The sequence below is a fragment of the Equus caballus genome, chromosome 25 (genome assembly GCF_041296265.1).
Source record: "Equus caballus isolate H_3958 breed thoroughbred chromosome 25, TB-T2T, whole genome shotgun sequence".
Taxonomy (NCBI): domain Eukaryota; kingdom Metazoa; phylum Chordata; class Mammalia; order Perissodactyla; family Equidae; genus Equus; species Equus caballus.
In genome coordinates, this window is record NC_091708.1 from 20,632,501 (window position 1) to 20,656,861 (window position 24,361).

General features: G+C 42.2%; 1 long non-coding RNA gene across 5 annotated transcripts; it reads right to left on the reverse strand.

The window, feature by feature from the left end:
• Positions 1-14,851: 14,851 nt before the first annotated feature.
• LOC138920742 (uncharacterized) lies at positions 14,852-21,744 on the reverse strand. 5 transcript variants are annotated; one of them, XR_011432459.1, is made up of 5 exons: positions 21,578-21,744; positions 20,216-20,950; positions 18,312-18,404; positions 18,051-18,217; positions 14,852-15,424 (listed from the first exon to the last, which is right to left on the reverse strand). It is a non-coding gene; the product is annotated as an uncharacterized lncRNA (long non-coding RNA). The 5 variants fall into 5 exon arrangements; XR_011432458.1 differs by having other exon boundaries at positions 19,124-20,950; XR_011432462.1 differs by having other exon boundaries at positions 14,853-15,424; positions 18,051-18,235.
• Positions 21,745-24,361: the final 2,617 nt, after the last annotated feature.

Genomic DNA, 24,361 nt, shown 5'->3' on the forward strand with positions numbered 1-24,361 from the left:
TCTCTTAGGACTAAAGCAAATCACCCTATTACACACTATCTCTGAATGAGCCACTCAGTCAATCTCCTCTGTAGAGAAGAGGCATCACCGAGCCTTCATAAGGGGCCCCTCTCAGGAATCCCTTCATGCCATGCCTCCTGGGCTCCTGACTCCATCTTGCTTTGTGGTCCCTGGCCCGTATACCTGCATGTTTACTGGGCTTTCCCTTAGCTACGACACCCCAGGTAACAATACGCAATGTTGTCATAGCTTCCAGTTACTGGGCATTTCCCTGTGCTGGACACCATGCCAAGCTTTGTATCTACATTTTCTCATTTCATCCTTATAACAACCCTGTGACCAGGTATATTTATTCCCTCTTGAAAAATGAGGAAATTGAGGCTCAGAGAAGTGAAAAACCAGCTCCAGGTCAGAAGACTAGGAAAGCGTAAGACCAAGATTCAAACCAGGTTTGTAATCATAAAAGCCATGTCCTGATCATTGCTTCTTGAGGCTGGATTCAGAGAAAAGTAGACATTCTGCTCTTTCCAGTGCAGAGCATGTTGGGAAATTCCCTTATATTGGTGGCCTGAAAAACTCTCTAAGTCTTGGGAGACGTGACTACTGCTTTGCAAAGCATTCATATTAAATATGCGTTATAATGCTTAGCTGGTCCTGGAGATGAGCAATTCACCTTTCTTTCCCTTCCTGACTTGCATCTCTTTATACAAGGAAATTGGTGACCCTGGCATGTGCATGATAGAGGGCAGGGGAGAGGACAAGCCAGAAAAGGAAAGAAATATGTGGGGATGAACTTAGCTCATGTCCAGAGACCCAAAGGGGAATGCCCTGTGGAAATGAACTGTGAAAGCCGAGCCAACAGGGCTGTCTGTCTAGTCCCTTCTGCCCACCGCGTAGCTTCAGAAGATAATTATCATAGGTTAATCAGGTCAACAGACTTGCTGGGCACTCTGACAAGCTGGGCAGCCTCAGGTTTGCTCCCAGTGGGTGAGAGCAAAAGGGCTCTCTGGCTGTGCAGAAAAGAAAATCAACTGGGGGCAATTGGTCTGCTGAGAAAGCTAACGGCCACCCCATGTGGGGCTCCAAGTCACCAGGATCGCTGGGTGAAGGCTGCTGGCCTTTCAAATGGTCTAACCCATTGTGACCAGGCTGTTTTAGTGCCCAGATCTCAAGATTGTTATCACAAATCCGGAACCAGATTGTATTCTAAAGCCCTGGCGGAAATAACATGTTCCGTTGGCTTTGTTATAACAGAAGATATAGAGTACAGGGCAGTCAGCAAAGTTAGTGTTGTACTTACAAAAAGTCCAGCACCCTTTGGAATGGTTGCCTAGGGGTCTTTTTCCAAGATAAGTAGTATGTGCATGCACGACATGATGTTTTCATCTAATGCATGTAATGTAGAGAAAAGAGCCCAGGATTTGAAGTGAGGACAGGAATTTTAAACCCCCAGTGGGCACTTAGCAGCTGTGAGACCATGGGCAAGATATTTAACCCCTTGAGGCACATCTGTACAATGGGAATAACTATATCCAACTCTAGCGGGGTGTCGTGAGAATTAACTGAGATAAAGCATTTGAAAGCACCCAGCACTGGTGTACTCAGTCAACATTAGTTCCTCTTTCTTTTCATTATTGTCATAATCATTATCACAGCTTCATCTTGCTTTCCTCACCAGTAACAATAGCATCAGCCAGTGGCCTGAATTTCGAGGCGACCATGGAAACACCCCAACTGCTGCTAAATTACTGGCAACAAGGAACTGGTGAGTAAGTTATTTTGGGAAGTCAGGTCTTGTCAGCCTGCATGGAGTTCCTTGCAGACCTCTCTGTCAGTCATTCTTAAGCTCCTCAGATACCCAAAACCTCTCTGTCTACTGAAAAGAGCTGAACTATTAATGTCCCTCATAGAAGAAGAAGAAGAAAGGCAACGGGGCCTGTGAATGTGGGTCAGGAATCACCAGGGCGGTAATGAGTTGGTCTGCTCTGTGCTCTCCAGCCCTCCTTGGTCCTTCCATAAAAGCTCTCAGTCAGGAGCCCCGCTTGGCCATGGTGTGATTGCCCTTTTGTTGTACAAATTCCTGGATATGACTCACGGAACCGTTTAAGCACGTCTCTCTTCATGTTCCTAGGAATTTTCCTGACAAGAGCAGTCCTTATCCTGAGGCAATCTTATTTCTCCTTGACTTCTCTCCAGTATCAGCTTGTTGCCTGACACTCCTGCGTCACCCATTTCCTCATGTCGGGGCGTCGGGCTGCATTTTCCTCAGATGCAAGTCTGGCTGTTAGGTGCTGAGGCAGCATCATGGCCACAATGAGTCACGTATCCTCCACGCCTTCATCTTCAGCCCTCACGGAGGTGGAGGTCTTGAAAATATCACCTCTACCCAGTGGAAATCAGTGCAAGAATTTTGGGGAAATTCTACACAGAAGGAGAATAAGAGGTCCTCTTCTCCTGTGTCTCAGTAATTCTGCTTCTGAGAATCTATTCTAAGGAAATAGTCTGAAACATTTGGTCATAGTGGCTGGCTAATTGTTATGTATATGTTGACTTATTGGATCACCTTAATAGCTCCATGAGGAAGTATTAACAGTACCCCATTTTGCAGATGAGGAAACCGAGGAACAGACAGGTAATCGTGTTTATGCTCACATTGCTTGAGTGTCTAAGGGCTGAGCTGTGAGCCCAGGCAGAATAATTCCACACGCCTTACTCCTGACTTCTGTACTAATGCTATGTCAATGTGCAAAGCTTGATATTAAAAGGAAGAGGAAGAAGAAGAAAAAGAAGGAGGAAGAGAAACAAGTGTAAAAAGAAAAAGAGGGGAAGGAGAAAGCTTTAGGAAGAAAAAGCAAATTTATTGTTATTTGTGATAGTGAACATCTGGTCCAGGGCCCTAGTGGCAGGGTATGCTGACATCCCAGGTACCCAGAGTATGCTCTAGAAGTAGAAGGCTGTGGACTCCATGCCCAGCAGACTTCTCACTCTCCAGGCAGGGGCACAGTGTTAATAGCGGGACAAAAGTTGACAAAGTTGGTATGGAAATTAGTAGGTCCCTACATTCCTAGAGGTCCATAAACAGATGGTGGGGATTGTCTGTTCGCTTGCTTATTAGAATAGAAGAGAAAAATGTTCCAGTCTTAATATCTTGGACTTTAAATTCTCATATTTCCCCTTTCTAACTAGACCCTCTCATTTATTCCTATTACTACGTGAACTTTCTGATGCTCTCAAATGAGTCACCCACCATAGGGACTTTTTTTAAAGTGTGTTACTATATCAAAAAAAAAATTTTTTTAATAAAAAGGATATTTTAAACTCTTGTCACCTAGGTTCAGCCTTCTCAGAAAGCAATCAGGGACATCTCTCCTGTACCAACAGGTCTTCAGAATAGCTGACCCAGGAATTGTCTCCCTGAAAACTTACTATAGAGAATTAATTGAAGAGAAGCAAGCAATTTTACCCAGAAAGATTAATCCGATGTTACTTATAACAACAACTATTAGAAATGACCTGAATGTCCAATAGAGAAATAGTTAAACATCTTAGAGTATATCTCCTCCATGGCATAGTATGTACCATTAGAAGCAAACATTTCAAAGACAATGTAGCAAATTGGTAAAATGCTTATTATTTAATGAATTACTTAAAGTAAAACACAAAAATTGTTTACAGATTATTATTCTAACACACTGAAATCCTTATACATGTAAAAGTGAAATCGATTTTTGCACATAGAGACTGGAAGAGTGAACAAAAATTAAATCAGACTTTATGATGATGGGATAAGGGATAGTTTTATTTTACATACTCTTTTCAACATTAAGTATTCAACATTCAGCAATAAAAGGCATGATAATGATTGCAGCACACGAGGAAGTCTGGGGGCAAGCAAGGGGATAGTAAGAAGGCTCTTGTCCTAATCAAACGTGAGATCCTAGGAGTGAATTCGGACAGTGGCAGTCACAAGGATTCTATAGATAAGATACAGTGAGTAAGGGCAAGGGGAGAAGCACTGATGATTCCAAAGTTTAGAGCCTGAGCATAAAACAGGGAACAGTAGAAGAACGGGACCAGGGAGAATTTCAGAGATGTTCTGTGGGGGGTTCCAGAGAAAAATCCTTTTGGTGATATCCGGTAAGAAGCTGGAATACAAGTTTGGAGCTCAGGATAAGGTGTGACCCTGGTCCCCAAGTGCCTGTGTGTGCAGAGGATATTTTTGTGGCCATGTAAAAATCTGAGCCCATGGTAATTCTTATGAAATAAAGTATGGAACACAGAGCTTCCTGTTACTTGTCAAGACTCACCATAGTGATTGCCAGACTTAGAGTTCTGCATTAGTTGTCTATTGTTGCATAATATATTACTGAAAAATTTAGCAGGTTAAAATAACATTTTTTATCTCACTGTTTCTGTGGGTCAAGAATCTGTGTTCAGCTTATCTAGGCATCTTTGCCTGAAGTTCTCCCAGGATGCTAAAATCAGGGTGCTGTTGAAGTTACAATCATCTCAAGGCTCATCTTAAGGAGTGTCCATTTCCAAATTCAGTCACAGGGCTGTTGGCAGGCTCAAGTCCTCTTTGGTGTTGGCTGGAGACATCAGTTCCTTGCCACATGGACCTCTCCTTTGAGTGGCTCACAACATGGCAGCCTGTCTCCCTCAGAGAGACAGAGAGAAAATGAATCCAAGGAAGAAGCCACAGTCTTTTTATAACTTAATCTCAGAATGACATCACATCACTCCTGCTGCATTTATTTGTTAGAAGCAAAAAAAATCCAATCCAACTCAAGGGGAGGGAATTACATGAGGCAATGACTATACCAGGAGGTGGGGATGATTGGGAGTCATCTTAGAGGCTGCCTACCACAAGTTCTATGGAGATAAATTGGAGCTGTTTCCCACCATTCCCACCATCACCACCTCCACCATCTTCCCCATGCTTACTCACTTCTCCCTGTTAAGAAAATATGGAGTTGACTTTTGCAGAACCATAGAATGTCTGATTGTGAAGTTCTCTTCAAGGTAATCCAGCTCAAAAACTCTAAGTGCGGTGTGGCAAATTGTTGCCATTCTGCCCCCTCATACTCGTGTCAGACATAGCTAATCATTTGGTTCCCCCTTCCACATCCACGCTAGACATAAGTAATCATATAAGCACATCTGCCAACTCGACCAGCATCTTCCCTCAGAAGCCTTCTCACCAAAACCCTCCAGTAAGTTATGCGTAATAAGTAAAGTGTACTTTCTGTCACTGATCCAGTCCAATCCTCTCATTTTACAGAGGAAAATTGAACCTCAGAGAGGTGAAGAGCTTGCCCAAAGTCTTGCAGTAAGTGGCAAAGCTGAGAGTTGAATTCTGATCTGACGCCAGTTTCTACTCTCTTCCATTGCTCACTGTCTCTCTTACAACTCCACTCCTGGCAAGTTATTTTCCCATGCAGTCTGGCTTTCCAGTCCTAGCATTTGGGTGGTTGTGTGCGATGTATGGTGTGCACATAGCCCCAGACATAGTCTATTGATTAGAAGCCAAACAATAAGCCCAGCCCATACTCACATGTGCACAAATATATGAATATATTTACATGTATATGTGTATGTATTTTCCTTTTTCCATTCCCACCCAGTCTGGTCACCCCACATCAGTGTGGGTGTTAACAAATTATTCTCAGCATCCAGTAGAGAGGTGTGCAGAGTACACAGGGAGAGTATCTAAAATTTAAAGGACAGGGACCAAGACGGAAACTACTAATCATCTATATATATCCCCCTTACATAGCCTAGGGCTGGCATGTGATGTGCCGTAAACATTTGATGAATGAATACCTGAATGAATGCTTAAGTGAATGAAATACATTAGTCATTCAGGCACCACTTTTTTTTTTGCTATATATCTGTATTATATAAACTTAATATTTCTCTTTAACTTGATTCACTTTTTAAACCTAAATAAATTATTTTTTAAACAGTCTAATTTGCTATCATGAATGGAAAAAGGGTTCTTTCTAAATCATATATAAATAAATTCATATCTATTTAAAAAATCCACAGACTACCTAAAAATCATCTTGCATACTGCTAGAAGTGAGTGCACTGTAATAAACAAATGAATGTGAAATCCCATCGTCTGTGTTCACATTTGAGACCTCATAGATGGCTCGAGGGGCCCTTTAGAGTCAGGGGCAGTGCCTGCCAGAAGGAGCCTTGAAAGAGTAATTGGTCTCTTTAACCCTGGGGAGAGATTACTGTAAAGTCTGTGAAATATAAGTGGGATTGAAAGAGGCGTGGTCAAGGTGGTGGCAGATGAGAATCCATTAAAATATTCTTTGGGGAGGCTATTCTCACTCCCTGCCAGCATGCTAGTCACATTCACTTGTTCATTCATTCATCCAACACGTTCTCGGTTACAATCACGTGCCTGGTCCTGAACCAGGTTCTTCAGGGACCAAAAAGAATAAGACCCAACTCTTGCCCATCAAAAGCTCGTGATCGAGCAAGGTGGTGAGAAGAGCAAAAACAAACAAAACCCCTTTGTGTACTGATAAACCCTCTAATAGGGACACACACAAGGTGTTCAAGATCCTGAGGAAGCACATGGCACTGCCTGAGAAATGTCTCACAGGATGCACAAAAGAGGCAGCACCTGCTTCCTTTTACAAAGAACAGGTATATAAGGTCCCTCAAAGCAGAATCACATGGGCAAAGGCCTGAGAGATGAAAGACAATGAGCATGACACACGTGTGGCTGAAGCATTGAGAACCACTGGGTGACAGCAGTGGATCTATGAAAGGAAGTGATGGAGATGAGGTTGATGATAACAGCACGGCCTGTGAAGGGCTGGGGAGCCTGGTTACAGAGACTGAAATTTATCCTGAGGACAAATGAGACCATGGAAAGATTTTAAGAAGAGGAAAGAAGCAGCCAGTTCTATATTTTAGAAAAGTCACTCTGATGTGAGTAATATATACAGGAGATACACAGCCAGTTTTCTCATCTGTACATTGGTCTCTGTAAGTTACTTACTCTGTAAGTTACAGGAGACTTGAAGTAACACCTGGATGAGGCACTTTGATTTCACAGGGAAAAGCCAAATACTTCTATGTAATTAAAAATTATCTCAGTTGTGTTCTCATCCTCTTTTCTCTACCCTACTTCACCCACTGGAGCCCACTGCTCCAGGAAACAATATGTCAAAAGAATTCAGAAGTCAAAAGAATTCAGATAGACAAATTGTGTTGCAGTTTAAAACTAATCACAGTTCATTTGAATCCAAAACAATAAGAATGCCATACACAGAGTAATTAGCTTGTCTAATGAAATTTAAAGGAAAGAGAATTGGTCAAGAGGGATGGAGGTCTCAACTTGGTCACTTACTGTGTGGATCTGAACAATTCTCAACCTTTTTGGGCTTCATTTTTCTCAGATGTAAAATGCAGGGATGGGTTTTAAAGATCTCTAAGACTCTTCTAACTCTGATGCTCTATGCTTTTAAGATGTTCTATACTTCTAAGGAGTTCTACAAATATCTGGGCTGAGAGTATTCTGGGTACAGAGATTAAGGAGTGCAAAGGCCCTGAGGCAGTCATAAATTTGGTGTGTTAAAGGAAAGCCAGAAAGCCAGTGTAGAAATAGCACAATTGATCAATGGCAAAAGTGGTAGAAAACAAGATCAGAAAGGTAAACAGAGGCTAGATCAGGTAACAGCTGGTAGGCCATTAAGTAGTCTGAATTCTATTCTCAGTAACATGGAAAGGAATTGAAGTAGTTTTAGGAGGGCAGAACACAATTCATTTTAAAAAGAATGCTGGCTGCTGAGTAGAGAACAGGCCTGGGTAGAGGGAAGAGGGAAGGGTAGAAGGAATGAGATCAATTTGTAGGCTTTTGTAGTCCAGGCTTAGACTAGAAGTGTTTGTGGCGATGGAAGGAAATGATGAGACTAAGGTAAAGCCAGCAAAATTTGCTGATGGGTTGGGTGTAGAAAATGAGAGGAAAAGAGAAATCAAGAAGGACCTCTTGGTTTTGAAAAAGGCTTAAAAGGATGAGAATTATTTTGAGGGGAAAAGAGAGAATCAAGAGTTCTATTTTGGTCATGTTAAGTATAATATACATAATAAACACTAGGTATTTGATAGGCAGTTTGATATCTCATACCTCATGGAAGAGGTTAGGACAAGAGATCAAAATTTAGGAGTTATCAGATTGTATGAGATCCTCCAGAAGTAAAAGCATGTGGAGAAGAGGAGATAGTAGAGAACCACACCGACTCTTTGGGTAGAGCAGGATGGAGAAGTCAGCAAAAATACTAAGAAATGCTGACCAGTGAACGAAAAGGAGATCCAGAGCACACTATCCCAGAAGCCAAGAGAAGAGTATTTGAAGAAGGAAGAAGTGAGCAACTTTGTCAGAGCTCCGAAGAGTTTAAATTTAGTACTGAGAATTCATTGTCGGATTGACAATGTATCGTTTGTTGGTGACATTGATAAGTGTGGTTTTTAAAAATTGTTTTTGAAGGAGTGGGAACCAAAGCCTGATTAGCACAGGTCAAAAAGAGAATTTGAGGTGAGAAAATGGAGAGAGAAAGTGTAGATGGACAATTCTTTCCAAGAGTTTTGCTTTAAAAGAGAGGAAAAACATACGGTAAGAGCAGGGAGGGAATGTGGGTCAAGGGTGAGTTCTTCTTCTGTTAAGATGGGGAATAGTAGAGCATGTTTGTCTGCTGATTGTGATGATCGGTAGAGGGAGAAAATGATGATAGGGACAAGAAGGAAGACAACTGCAGGACCAAAATCCTACAGAAGGAAAGGGGGTGAGCTCCAGGGCACTAAGGGTACAGACTATTTTTTCAGTTGGATAAGAAGCAACATCTTCATTGGAAAGTAAGGGGAAAGAGCAGGGTAGGAAATCCGAAAAACGAGAAGACTTGACCATGGTTGTCTTGAATAATGAAAGAGCAGATGGACTACACAAATGTAGCAAGGTTGCCAAGCAAGGTAGAGCGCCCTCTTGAGATTTGTAGTCGCAAATTTGAGGTGAGACCAGTCAGCACGGTTGAGTGTTTTTCTCCAGTCCACCATCAGTGACTCTGGATAGGAATGAAGTAGGCAGGGTTGGGTTCAAAGGTTGACTTTTGCTAGTTGAGAATGATGGAAGGAGTGAGGGGCTAGGAGTTGAGGGTTTGCAAGAGGATGATGATAGCTGCAGATTCTGGAATCTAAGCTGAGTGCAGAGTGAAAGGAAGGCATAAAGGCAATGGGGACATTGAAAAGAACAGGATTCATGGGCCAGAGGTCCAGATGTGGTCAGATAATGTATGGAGTGAGGTTTGGAAGAGTTCTGCCACTCCCTCCTTTGACAAACTTGGGCAAGTTTCTTAGTTTCTTGCTCTCATTTTCCTCATTTATGATACAAGGATAATAAAATCTACCTCATAGGGTTGATACCATAAGAATGTTGTTAACTAGTTAATTCTTACAAAGGGATAGCATACTGGCACCCAAGATTTGCTCAAAATTGTCTCCTTAAGGTTTCACCCTTTCTATAGCCAGGGAATTTATATGACTTTAACTATATCTACACAAGGCCAAATATCTTTATAGAAAGGGGAAATTCAGGCAATAGCTATGTTATTCCTATTCTCAGTTTGGAAGTGATCTGGATTATGCCAATTCTTAAGAATTTATCTAAACATCTGGCATTGTATGGCATTGTATAAACATATCCTAAGTCATTGTGAATTACCGCCTTTGTCTCTGAGACTATGCAGGGGTGGGAGGGCTGGAAAGGGGAAATGGAGTCATGCCCCTCAATTTTAGGTATATATCCAAGCTTTATTGAAAACAATATTTTTTTGTTTGAAGTACACATCTCAAATCAGCATGTTCTCCCTCATATACCTGGTACATCAGTGAGCTAAATTACACTTCCTGATACATGTTCTAAGCTTCATAGAGAAAATAGCAATACTGTAATCACATTCCAAGGAGCAATCAACATCAATACCGATACTAAATTTATTACCTACTCTCCAAGCTTATAGTTTCTCTTCCATTTCTTGGTGAAATAACCCATCTCCTAGGCTACAAAATCAAGAGATAGTGAAGCTTCATCTTTCCGATCTCACCTTCTACATCCAATTGATCATCAATTCCAGTTATCATTCCTTGCTCCTAAATAGCCTTTATACCTGCCAGTTCCATACCCAGGGCCACTGCCTCAGCTCATCCTCATCTCTTGACTGTATTCTTTACCAACCTTCACATATTTTCCTCTAACTTTTCTTCCTTCTGAGACAACTCTAATGGTATTTGATCTTAATCATTTTGTGCCCCTGACTCTTTGAAAATAAAGCTACAGACGCTCTCCTCAGAAAACAAACTCATGCACATGATACATAATTTTTCACCTGCAGGTCTAGGGTATTCATCTCTTCATATCTACAAACCTCTTGGCATCACCAAGTGACAAACTTTAGCATCATCACTGGTCCAAAGTGAGTTTTTGAAATTGCAGTGCTTACAGCACTCCCCCCCTAAATAATCCCATGAGTAAGAATGTTGCCAAAGTCAAGATTCCTCAATGTAGATGCAAAACTCATCCAAATCTTGCCCCAGATTTTCTCTCCAGATCCAATTTGTTGCACCAATAATTCAAACATATCAAATATAAAATCTTGCCCCGCATTCCATATCTCTGTACTCTTGGTGCCTAACATGGTGCCCAGTGCTGAAAAGATTTAATAAGCATTTCAGGGGGAAGGAGAGAAAGAAGGATGTTTTCCATGATCTTGTTTTCCAGAAAGATATTCAAAAGGCAGCATTCCCAAGAAGAACATTGGAGATGGCAAACATCTTTGGCAAATACTAATAACAACTTTACAAATCCTACTAATCTCCTTCTCCTCAGCCCTGCTCACTAGATCAATACTGGAATCTATTATTTTAGTGCATTTCCACCTCTACTCCCCAACCCCTATTTCCCCAGGGACTCTACAGTTCACTGATTTTTTAGCTTATTAAAGTCGTGCCACTGATTTCTCCTTTGAAAATGGCCTGACAACAAAGCGGTTGAGAGAATGGGCTCTGGAGTGAGAAAGTCCAAGATGTGAATCTTGGTTTTACCAGCGATTTTCTGTATAACGTAAGCAAAGTTATTCAACCCTGCTGAGCCTTACTTTCCTTATCTGAAAAATGAGTATAATATTTGTATCTTGATAAATAAAATATTACTATCAAATTGCTTATCACATTACCTGGCACATGGCTTAGTGATTCATACGTGTTAGCTGTTTTACCCTAAGACTCAAACTACGTTCCAATGGCTGGATATCTTGTGGACCCTCAGGAAAAAACCAAACACCTGTTAATTGAGCAGTTACTCTGTGCTAGGCTATTTAGAATCCACTGTCTCATTTAATCTTCAGAGCAATCCCAAATTAGTTGATTACAAATCCCTTTTAACCATGAGGCTACTGTGGCCACAAAATTTATGTCTTGTGCCTAAGTCACAGAGAGAGTGACAGGCAGAGTTGGGACAAGCAATGTCCCTGTACTAGAATCTGAGCTCCCCAGAAGGCTGGGCTGTCCTTACTCGATCTCCACATTGCTTATGAGTAAACTCCAGCATTATGTCTTCTGTGGGAGATATCACTTCTCTGTTGCTTCTTCTACTGCCCAAATGGTGTTTTGTATGGCTGTTCAAACCAGGATTAGAGACAAACTGTCCGTACAGAGCCCACTTTATGGGTTGAACAAAAGTATAGTTCAAAGGCCAATCTCTTCTCAGTGCTCTATAATATTTCATTTTCTAATAATCAATACGGAAATGTTTCTAGAAAGATGGAAATATTCCACTGAGCCCTAGACTAATGCTTTGGCTTTAATCATACACATATGGAGTTAGAAGGGACCTTAGCATCCTATCCAGAATCCCCTGAAATGATTAAAGGCCAAACATTTGAACAAGTTTGGTTTCATAGGTTACATTTCTTTTTTTTTTTTTTTTTTTTTGATTTTATTTTTTCCCTTTTTCTCCCCAAAGTCCCCCGGTACATAGTTGTGTATTCTTCGTTGTGGGTTCCTCTAGTTGTGGCATGTGGGACGCTGCCTCAGCGTGGTCTGACGAGCAGTGCCATGTCCGCGCCCAGGATTCGAACCGACAAAACACTGGGCCGCCTGCAGCGGAGCGCGCGAACTTAACCACTAGGCCACGGGGCCAGCCCCCATAGGTTACATTTCTTAAAGGCTAGAGGACTAACATGGGAGCTGACATTCTGGAGTAATTGCTCACCAGAAAACAAGAATTGGTTGATAAAGTTGAAATAACCAGAACCTTCGAAAGAAGATCTCACCTCTTGTAATCATCAGGGAAGACAAGCCTAGCCTAGATTTGTGGGAAGCAGCTCCCAAACGTTCAGGACACAAGTCTGGAGGGAAAGGGGGTACAGGAAGGCTAGGACACCTTCAAACGTGTTGTGATTTTTCAATGATCAATGGTTCCAAGGAGGATCATGAAAGGGATGGAGCTGAGGAGAGCAGTGAGAAAGCATACAGAGCTCTCTGACGTGCTCAGCTTTAAAGATCATGAAGCTAAGACGGAAAGAAGGGAATGTAACCACAGAATCAGATGAGAGAATGCTATAGAGCTGCCTAGAGTATCAACAGAGCAAAGACTTAAGGAGATCACTCTGTCCTGGTTTATTCCTTCATCCAATTGTTTTGCAACATTGATTGAGCACCTGGCCCTGCCAGTAACTGAACAAGGACTCTCCCTCAAGTTTGAGCTTGAACATTAGATGCTTCAGTCCTTTCTGATTCCCTCTGATCCAGCCCACACTTATTGTTTTTATTTTTAAGTCGTTCATCTATGGTCTCCTTTCCTTTCTGATAGCAAGGCCACTTGAGTCGCGCTTTCCTGAATGAAATAAATGTCTGTGCCAGTCAATGCACAATTGTCGCTTGTGACCTTCCTAAGGTTTCCTGTTTCCTCCTAATGCATTAGAAGAACAAATCAATAAAGTCTGTGTCCCAGTACCTTGGGTAACTGCCATCTTCATGGTTACATCTCTATCCAGGGCGACTGTGGAACACGGTGGGGTGCTTAACCCCAGGAGCAGTGGGAAGACTGGACTCACCACAGCCTTACAGAGAGACAGTGAAATTGCTCCTGGCTCCCAAGGAGCACAAAGCTTCCCCCACCACGTGGTGATTTGTATGCAGCAGCAGCCCCCTCCCTTGGCACCGGGTGGATGGGGCCCCAGGAGAGAACTAAGGAAGAAGGAAGGGGCTGTTGTCCTTGACAAGGAAACGATTGATGTCTCTGCTTTCTCACCCTCTTTAAATTGAGATGGGGACAAGATTAAAAGTTCAGGCAGGAAGCCAAGTGGTGACTTAGAGCACTGATCAACCAGCCTAGTGCGTGAAGAAACCTGTGGCCCATCTCTCAAGAAAGGAGCTGCCTGAATATTTGAAATTTTTTCCATTCTTGCCAGAATTTAGGCATTAGGACCTTGTCATAGAAATAATAATAATGATAATCAATATAATAATAATAAACCCTATTTATTGACTATTGTATGCAACGTTCTGTATTTTGTATTCGTTATCTCTTTTACTCCTCACGAAGACAGTATAAAGTATTTACAGTTATCCCCATTTTATAGATGAAGAAATTGAGGCTTGGAGAAGTTAAAAAGCTTGATTAAGATGACACAGTTAGCAAGGAATAGAATCAGGATTCAAACCCAGGTCTGCCTGACTCCAAAACACTTGATATCCTGTTGCGTCACATTGGGTGACACACAACGACATTGTTGGCTTTTTTCAAGACATAGATGCACTTGAGCTACAGGCTGAAATGGGTACAACCATCTCTTTAGTTAAGAATTCTCTGGGATGCATGAAACTGAGGTACCCCTCTCACGGCTTAGGTGCCAAGGATAGTGAACCACATTCCTTCAGGCTACAGCACTTCAGATGTCATTTGTAGAAGCCTTTTTAGTCCCCTGTCCTGCCATTGGCTTTGTGTCATGGAGTGGGACCTCTTGGAGTTATCAGTTTTCAGAGAAAGAGCAAAGCCAAAAAAGGGACAGGGCATGGACTTAAGAACAGACACTGACCAGTGTGTCTGACGCCGACAGCCACCTCTAGTGCATGCGGGGAAAGTGGAGTCAGGATAAGTCAAAGTCAGGTATTGAATCAATGAGACTAGACATCTTGTCCAGGATGAGAGAGTGAAGGTAATAAAAATAAATTGAAGGTCGATCTGAGATCAGAGTTGTCAAGGAGATAAGATAGGTGGTGATGAGACAAGGTAAGAGAACTAGAAAGTAGGTAGTTCTAGAAACATGATAACTTACATGAATAGTTCATGATCAGGCAGGGCTTCGCTTTAGAAGGGCCCATACCCAGCTTTGAAAGTAAACCTCAACTTGTCTTAAAGGTACAGCATTTGAAACCCGATATCTGAGAAACCCATCTTCCCTTTTATGGAAGGGCTGAGACTTATTCATTCCTAAGGGAGGCACACCCAGTTAACGCTAATGCTTACAACACTGTAGTGAAAGGTCAGGCATGCAATCAATCCCCACGAGAGAGCCAGTTAGGTTAGCTCTGTCTCAATGTCATATCTCTGCCTTCAGCCTCAGGCACCTCTCTGGGGAAATACATGCCATTAATCAGAAAAGCCACCAGGCAAGTTCATGAGGACTGAACAACAAAAACCCATTCTGTCTCTTGGAAAAGATCTCAAAGCTCATGGTGAATCAGCAGCACGCTCCTTTTCTGAGGACAGTGCAGATTTGGGGGGTTTATCAAAGAACACATCTCATTTCTCTCCAAAGAGATAACAGACTTGAGATATGATTATTGAATTCGTGTTTATTGAATTCATAACATGATTATTTAATGATATTGGGTTGATCTTTGCACTCCCCTAATTTAATAACTTGGAGCTGCGCTTCTTACACTCAGGTGTAAATAACTAGACATAAACACTTCCCAGGTGGCAGATTATTCTGCGTCAGCCAATCAATCTCATTCTATTTTATTAAATTTAAAAAAAAAACAAAATGCTGTAACTCTTTTTGGTGCTACCACGAAGCACGTTTCCTGGGTCTTTTAGGCAAAAGTATGACCTCTAGTATCTCAAATGAACCTGCTTGTTTTAACCTGGAGAGATTACATCTTGGGCGTTTTCAGTGTCACACGTCTTTCTTCTTCGCATTTTGCTACTCGTTTGGTGAAGTGAGCTTCATCTGGTATTTTATGATTTGAGTGGTTAACTCTTCTGATTCTGAACAAAGGGCCATACTTCAGTCTGACAATTTGGACCCTCCAGGCTTTCCTCATGAGCGGTTCCTTCCCAATCTCTTGGAGGATGATGGCAAAGTCTATTTATTCAGTACTCCTCATGGGTGAAGGCTCTTCCAACCTATAAATAAAACAAATGTAACTATCATGGAGTTACTAATGCCATGGAGAGATAAACAAGTGGTCTGACTGCCTGCTGGCTGCAAGAATCGGCCCAAGGATTGTCACAAAATAGCCCGGGGCTCTTAAATGCATGAAGAGTCTTTTATTGAGATAAGAACTTAACCAAATAATAGTAATAATAATTCCCTCTTTGTTGCAGACTTCCTTACTAAAAAGAGAGAAAGCGGAAATTGACCATTCCAATGAGAATGTGAGAATATGAAGTTATTTACGGCCACTTACTACGTTTGAAATTGGGGCAAAATCTCTCAAGAATAAGACCCTAGCGAGAGTTGTGTGTGTGCATTGAATGCCCTTTAATTGAAGATTTATCACGTCCTTACTGGTATGTTTAAATTGTTACACCAGGACAATTAGGATGAGGTAAGAATAAATAAAATGCCATCCCTATTCTTTAATATAATTCATTAATGGAGCCAATCATAGTTTGTAATTTTTTTAATCTTTCATAAATGTCAGAAGGTAATTAGTATTATTATAGAACAGAAGATGGAAGGCAAAGTAGCGTGAAATGAAAAGGACGTTTGGAATCATATGGACCTGGGTTCAAATTCTTGCTCTGATCCTTACTAGCTGAGTGACCTTGGAAAAATTCTGCTAAAAAATAAAGATAATAATAATTACTTCAGAAGTTTGTTGTGACAGGTACATGGCACGGGTATCAACACTTAACAAAGTGTACTCAAAAATGCAGTTCCCTTTTCCCTTCCCTGCAAATGAAGTCTTACAATACGCAAAGAGAGTAAAAGTTTACATTTGAGGGATTCAGGAAGGATTCTGTGCAGAGGTCACATTTTATTTGAGGTATGGATAGATTCAAGAAGTCATAAATATCTTATGACGAGAATAAGAATATGGGTAATTCAGGGAAAAGAGTTTCCACAATCAAAGACACAGAGGCAGAAGTAATGATGAGTCTCAACAGTAAGTTAGAAACTGGGGAGGATGCAATTTCAGGAAGAAGGATGGCTTCAGCAAAGACCAGGATGTTAGGTAAAAATTGCATGTATTTATGAAGAAGATATCTGAAAAAAGGTATAAAGTAGATAAGGTAGGAGAAAAGGGGGGAGGCGGTAGATGACACTTTTTTTTTTTTTGAGGAAGATTAGCCCTGAGCTAACATCTGCTGCCAATCCTCCTCTTTTTGCTGAGGAAGACTGGCCCTGAGCTAACATCTGTGCCCGTCTTCCTATACTTTATATGTGGGACGCCTGCCACAGCATGGCTTGACATGTGGTGCATAGATCTGCACCTGGGATCTGAACCGGCAAACCCTGGGCCACCGAAGCAGAACGTGTGAACTTAACTGCTGCGCCACCAGGCTGGCCCTAAATAACATTTATTGAGTGCTTCTTATGTGCCAGAAATTGTACTACCTACACTATACACCTTATTTCAATCAGTGCTCACAACAGTCCTGAGATATGGACATTATTAGTTCTTTCACAGAATTAGAGAGTTTCAACTATGTGCTTAAGATTGTACAGTTAGTAAAGGACAGACACAAAATTCAAATCTAAGCTTATGTTACACTACATTCTATTCATTCACTAGGCCTTCCAGGCATATCAATGTGCTGGATCTTGTAATCATTTAAGCATGAGATGATAAAGGACTGAAATTGGGTAGTAGTCAAAAAAAATGGAGAGGAACGGATGGATGGGTGGATGGATGGATGGACGATGGACAAATAAATGCAAAGATGAGTGAAAGGATGGACATGTGGGTAGAGAATGGATGATTGGGTGGTTGCAAGAGGTATTATGGAACTGGAAGGAACTGGAAAGAATAAGGCATTAAATATAACTTTGGGTGCCAGAACATCTAGTAAAATCTGACAGCATTAATGAAGACAAAACACAGGAAGAAAGAGCAAGTTACTAAAAAAGGGGGAAACATTCGGTGCTGTGACTCAGAATAAAATTTAATGGGAATTATCTGCTAAAACATTGCTAAATGTGAATATGCTCATTGAATGCCCGGAGCTGCGCGGACAGACCAGCCACCTTGTCCCAGGAGTGAGTTTGCCTGCTGGGGATGGACAAGAAGACATCCTCAGCCCACGTGGGGAGACTTGAGCTGAGTCTTTGGTAGCACTCACCCATCGCTCACATCTGGATTCTGACGGAAATAGTTAATTAGTGAAAAATTAGGAAAATAAATTCTTCAAATGTTTGGCAGGGAAAAGAACAGGTTGGTTTTTTTTCCTTTTGAACTCTGTATGGGAGTCCCTTGAAAACAGATCACAAAGCACACTGTGGAAGGATTCTATGGATGTCCTCCAACTGGAAAATTCTCATCCACGCTTGAGGTCCAGTTCCCATGTAACCTCCTCTCTGAAACTTTCTCATCCATGTGGACTCGATTGAATCACTTAGCTAGACGGGAATGATATTTCTCAGAATTTCCCTCCCTACATTCTTCCAAGTTAGTGTGGGTCATAAGAGACCTTTTGCATGAGTTTTGGATGGTTGAACTGAAGCGGAATCCATATTCATCTTACACTCAGAAGGTCAATGCAGCAGCACCAGACATTACTGCAGATCATGCCCATGGTTGCTCACCTGTTGACCTTCCTTGTTGCCATGGGGCAGCAGCCAAGCCAGCAGCAACTCCAGTTCCCACTGGATCCTCTTTCAGTTTTTCCAATTCCTGGGTCACATATAGGTTTAACTCCATGATGAAAGGCACCGCTTCTCCTGCAGGACTCATACATCATTGAAGCTGAAGCCTTGAAGGCAATGAGAGACTGACACAGGTTACAGGCCATCTGATAGGCTCCAGTTGGTCCCTGCCCTCCTCTACTTCACATCCATCTTCCTTACCTAATGTCCGTCCTTTTGACTCTGGGCTTCACAACCATCGCAAAGACCAAGACTCAGCAAACTATGGCCCACAGGACAATTCCTGCCCTTCTCCTGTTTTTGTAAATAAAGTTTTATTGGAACACAGCCACATCCATTTATTTATAGCTTGTTTGGGGCTGCTTCTGTGCTAAATCGGCAGAGTTGAGTGGTTGCTACAGAGACCATATATCTTTCAAAGCCTAAAATATTTGCTATCTGGCCCTTTACAGAAAAAGCTTGCCAAACCCTGGCAAAGACAATAGCCATATTTAGACTGTTAAACCAGCTCCCACAATCATGTAAGGTCAAATCCCTAATTATATATGCATACATATGTCACATATGTGTGTATTTATGTATACATACACATATGTATTTGTGTGTGTGTCTGTGTGTGTATATATATATATATGCAGACATTTATTTATCAGTTGTTTTATTTCTCTGATCAAACCCCAATTATTACACAATCTCAACTCCATCTAATACTTGTAAACCAGGAAAATTAAAGGCCTCGTTCTCCTGTGCTGCCACAGTATTCTGCTATTATAGCACTTGCCATATTGTATTGTAATTGGTTTGTATGCCCATCCGTGTGGTCTCTTAGTAAATAATGAAATCTTAGAAGCCCTGTTTCTCCAAACACAGTGTTCAATAAAGAATAATTAAATGAATGAATAAGTAAATGAGTAAGCAAGTGAGTGAATGAATAAATGTAGAAACGAGCAATTGGATGTTTCTCTTCCCTTGTTTGGCCTCTCTAGCTTCTGTAAATGCCCACAGTCACATACCAGCACACAGAGCCAGAGCCTGGCAGACTGATGTTTGACTCTCCATCTTGGTGCTGGCCCAGGCTGCTCAGCGTAACGGGCCATGGAGCTTCTTCCCCGGGCTGTGTTGTGCTCCATGCTCCATAACTTGACAGGAACCAAGTCCAGTTCTGGGCAGGCAATGCTCTGCTTGGACAGTGGTGCCATTGGTGGCAGACAGCCCTGCAGTCACCGCAGTGGTGATGGCCCTCTGCCACAGCTGCTGTAGGAGAGCTGGCAGGTGCTGGGGGAAGGGACGCGGGCATGTGGAAAGCACCTGGTCTTTGCCAAGCATTTTCAAGTTCATGGCCTCAGCTGAGCCTTATGATAGCTAAGGACATAGGGGAGGACTCGATGAGAACTGGGCTTCCTCCATGACCTTGATCAAGTCATGGAACCTCTTTGTGTCTCAGTTTCTCACCTGCCAAGCTCTGAAGTGCCATGATTTTGTGATTAAAAACTCAGCATCAAATTGATGGCTTTTGACTCCTACTAATATAGATTTCCTCTGTCCCCTGTTGCCTCTAAAAAAGAAGCCTCTTTAGAGAGGAATTCACTATATGGAAAGATATTGTTGTAAATAAAAGCAAATGTAACTAACACTTATTGAGCACTTATGTGCCAAAAATCTCTACTAAGCATTTTAAATGAGTATTGGTTGCTACTGCCTTAGAAATTGAATTTCATATGTACATGTGTTTTAAAAGATTCTCCACATGGAGCAAGAAAAGTCAATTCAAATGGAGTGTTAATTTTTTTGACTACCCTGTCATATGTGCCATTTCTGCACAGATACATGCAGAAATATATATAAATATGTATCTATATAATATATATCAATATATATCTCCATTGTTAATTTTAATAGCAACGATAGAAATCACACTAATATTTTCTGAGTATTTACCACAGTACATATGTATGGTATGTACATATATACATATATATATGCCATATATATGTTACCCATCAGACACATCTATTTCATTTAATCTTGTAACAACCTTTCATAATGTTTATTGTTCCAATTTTACTGTGGGAGAAACTCAGGATCAGAGAGCTTAAGTGACTTACCTGAGGTCACACAGCCAGGAAGTAACAGAGCCTAAATTCAAACTCAGGTCTCTCTGACTCCAAAGCTAATACTACAGCACGTGTGTTGCACTGCCCCATTGTAGGGTCTCCGGAAGAAATCACACTGTCCTATTGCTACATGAACAAGCCATTACACCATGATGCTAATCCTATGGGCAAAGAATTTTGTCAGCATCTTAGTAGGTAGGTCTGTGCCTACAACCCACAGTCAGAAATTTCCAGATGGTGTCAATTATCTATAACACGTGAGAAAGATGACTTGCTGAGTCAGTGTCAAAGCTGCGAGGGATTCTGGGCTCAACACCCACATTTTCCCAGGTGAGGGCATGGAGCCGAGAGAAGAGAGCTGCTTGTCCAAGCGCACACAGAGGTGGAGCTTAAACTAGGTCTCTCTATCATCAGGTCATCTTTCTGCTCCACTGTCACTGCCTCCCCTGCACTTCTGCCTCCTTGGAAATTTTAATTGTGTGAGTATGAGTGTGTATGTGTGTGTGTGTGACATCGAAAGAAGAAGATCACAAGAGAGTGCTGGCAGGGAAGAGACCAAGTTGGGGAAAAAGGGCAGGAAGACTCGGATCTTTTTTAGCCAGAGAAAGCATTTTAAATGGCAGGACAAGGAGGGCAGCATCTTCCTGATGGCCTCCCATCCTGGACTGGGGCAGAAGCAGACCTTTGAGTGTTCTTCTGAGGCTTTCCGCCACCGCTTCGCAAACCCTAGAATGGAGAAAAACAGTTAATGAGTGCCCTGGTGCTTTGGAGCTAGCAAAGACAAAGCAATTGTGTCACGGTGAGCTGGAGCTGGGGCAGCCATTTCATTTCCTTTCCCATGGGAAATGGGAGCGTCACCAGCTTTGAGGAGCCTCTGTGATCCTACGTGCCTGTCTCTCTGCCCCTTTCTTCCAGATGCATTTAGAATCTAATGATTCTTCTCCTGGCATGAATTGAAGCGATCCCTCCACACACCCCCGACTCCCATCAGCAAGGATTTGTCAATGTGAAACCCCCAAAGGGTAGGCAGTAAGAGCATAGGAAAAAGGGAGAGATGAGGGTGCTCCAGATTCTAACCCTCCACTGTAATAAATAACAAGTGAGATGGGGCTGGGAGTGGGCAGAGAAAAGATGCATCATTCACTTTCATGGAGGTCACACTGCCCTTCTCGGCTCTTTTCAGAGAAAAGCTTTTTTTATACATGCACGCCACACTCACTCACAAATGCACGCTCTGTGCAAGAAGCCAACAAAGCATTTTGGTCATCTATAGGCCACTCAGCTTCTTCAAAGTTGAGTAGGATTTAAAAAAAGCCTGACATCTCCTATATTCCTCAGCAACGGTTTACGTACCTGCATAGACAGATGAAAAAGGTGTTGGAGATGTATTAAAAAACATGTATGTATATGATGGATAGGGAGAGAGAGAGCGAGCAAGAATATGATATAGATTAATGTCTCTCCATATTTTCCGAGTCTTTTTGTTTCAGGCCATAGCGGTGGTGCATTGGAAGGGTTCTGGAATTTCAGAACACAAAGTAGCAGTTTTAAATAATGAGAGAAGATTCCACATGGAACGCTCATCTGGCTGTGGCAGCCTGTGACTGAATGAGAGAAAAGTGCCCTAGAAGCTATTCATTACGAATTCACTGGAAGCTCTCAAACGAGGCTGGCAGAAGCTGAAATTGAAGTGGTCTCTGACCTAATTTTCTTCTGCATGAAACATCTGCATCAAGGCTCTCTTTGATGTATTCCACTTGGCTCTGTCTACGGGATTGTATCACATGGCCTCCGTGTTGCCTCCTTATTGAAAGACATTTCCAGCCTGTGCAAGGTAATGCAATGTTACTGTTACCCAAGCTAATCACTCAATGTGCTCCTAAAATAGAAACAATAGCAGTTCAGAGACAATGTTGTCTGCTGGCTGTTCTGCAGCCTGGGCTCCTGGTTTTCCAACTTAGATTGTGGCGTTCGCCTCGTGTAATTCCAAAACAAAGGAGAGGCAGAAGACAGGCGAAGCCATGCAAGATAATGTTGAAGGACCAGGAGCTTTAGGTATGAGAACCTCCATCTTATTTGGTCCTTCGCACCACTGGCTAGGATTTTGGCACCATTTTTAGCCACGCAGAACAGTACTGAAAGACGTCAGCCTTAAGAATAGAAGGAGTTCTTGATTTGGGGCTTGCATTTATTCTAAATTCAGATTGACATCCTCAACTCTGAGAGAGAGAACGAGAGAGAGAGAGAGAGAGAAAGAGAGAGAGAGAGAGATGTGTAGTGAATGTTGAGTGTTTTGTGATTCTTTCGTGATCTATGAACTACTTTTAAAAATTGTCTTTCCCCTCTCAAACTCTCCCAACCTAGGTAGAATGCAGGAGTGAATTTTAAAAAGCAATAACGATAATAATCTTTTTTTAAGCAACTGTAATGAGGCATCTTCTTTATCCTGGCGGAAAAGCTCTTGCCTTTCTCCATAAAGATTTGCTGCTCAGGCTCCGGTAATGGCGTGCTGCTGTTCCCACCAACCCAGCATTATGTGAATAATGGTGGTGTCTTTTGTGTCCCACCCCCTGAAGAAGAAACCTTTGAAATTCTAAATGACGGTGCTGCAGGTTTTAATGTCTGTTTCTAAGAAAGAATTGAGAAATGCACACTCACCGAGCAAGTTGCAGCATGCCTTTGAAAAGCATTCTGCCTGGCTCCTCGGTCCCATGAATTTAGATGAATATACATTCTGGTAGATGCCCTCTTGTTCTCTACGTCAGGAAAGAATTACAGGTGTGATCAACAACCTCCTTTCGCCCAAATATTGATACCCCCATGGACAGGTAGGTACTCACTCTCTCCCCTTCTAGTGCCTTCTTATCAAACAAAGCAATCGGACAAAAGGCATTTGGGAGCCAGTAGAATCTCTAGGGTCAGGTGGCAATCTGCTTCTCTGATGGAGAGGGCACAAGGAGAAAGAGTAGGACATGTGGGTGCCTGTTGGCCTACCTGTGAATGAAATCTCTGCAGAGAGCCCAGGCAAGGCACTGGAGTTGGGGCCACAAGGTAGGCATCTTCAGTCATCTTCAAGAATCAAAGCAGATCTCCTCCTCTTCCAGGAAGCCTTCCCTCACTGCCCTTACTGTACCGAGATCTTGAAAGTGTGCAACCGTTTTCCTCTATCAAAGAACTTAAAACTCTATATTGTCTTTCTTCTCTCCCAGGCTGTGACGTCTTGAAGACAGGCATCATATCTTACCTTGTAGTCACAATGTCCACCACAAGTCAGCTCATCGCAGTTTGCCTGGGGCTTTCCTGATTTTAGCATGGAAAGCCCAGTGTCCTGGGAATCCTCTCGTTTATGGGCAAACCATTGGGTGCACAGTATGTGCTCAATAAATATGCTAAATGAATTAATAAGAAAAATGTTTCTCACCTTTGTCTTGAGGGTAGTCAACTCTAGGACTAGTATTGATTACTCGCAGTAATGATTAGTATTCATTATCCACAGTATTTCTCTACCAGAAGGTGAAAAGTCAATGATGCCTAACTCTTCCAGTTGTCATGCCCACCCAACAAGCAGCAGACCTGCCAGATCCTGCAGTCACAGAGTCAGAACTCTGGGCTGAGAAGAAAACTTGATGCTGTCTGGGGTAAACGTGGTTGTGTGCTCTGGTTTCCTCAAGGGTATTATTAATACAAGTAGGAGACATCTTCTTGCAAAGACAAGAGTCGTTATAAGGCACAGGAGTGTGGGGAGAGAGAGAGACAGAGACAGAAAGAAAGGAAAAGAGGACAGAACAGGGAAAGACAGAACTCCAAATCACTGGTGCTCAGCTCTCATGGAGATCCAAGGTTTAGCATGACCTACAAGGCCCTGGGTGATCCGGTGCAGCCCCTCTTTCTAATTTCATTCCCAGTCATTTCCTGCTCATCTGCCCCATTCCAGCCAGAGAGGTCTCCCTGCTATTCCTCAAACACAGAGCCATGCTCCCTCTTGGCTCTTGTACTAAGTCTCCCTGATTTGGAATGTTCTTCCCCCGGATATCCATGGGGACTGCTTCATCTCAATTTAGGTCACCGTGCAGAGATCTCACCTTACCACCCAGTATAAATAAGCACCTCCCTGTCCATCTCTCCTCGTTCTCTGAC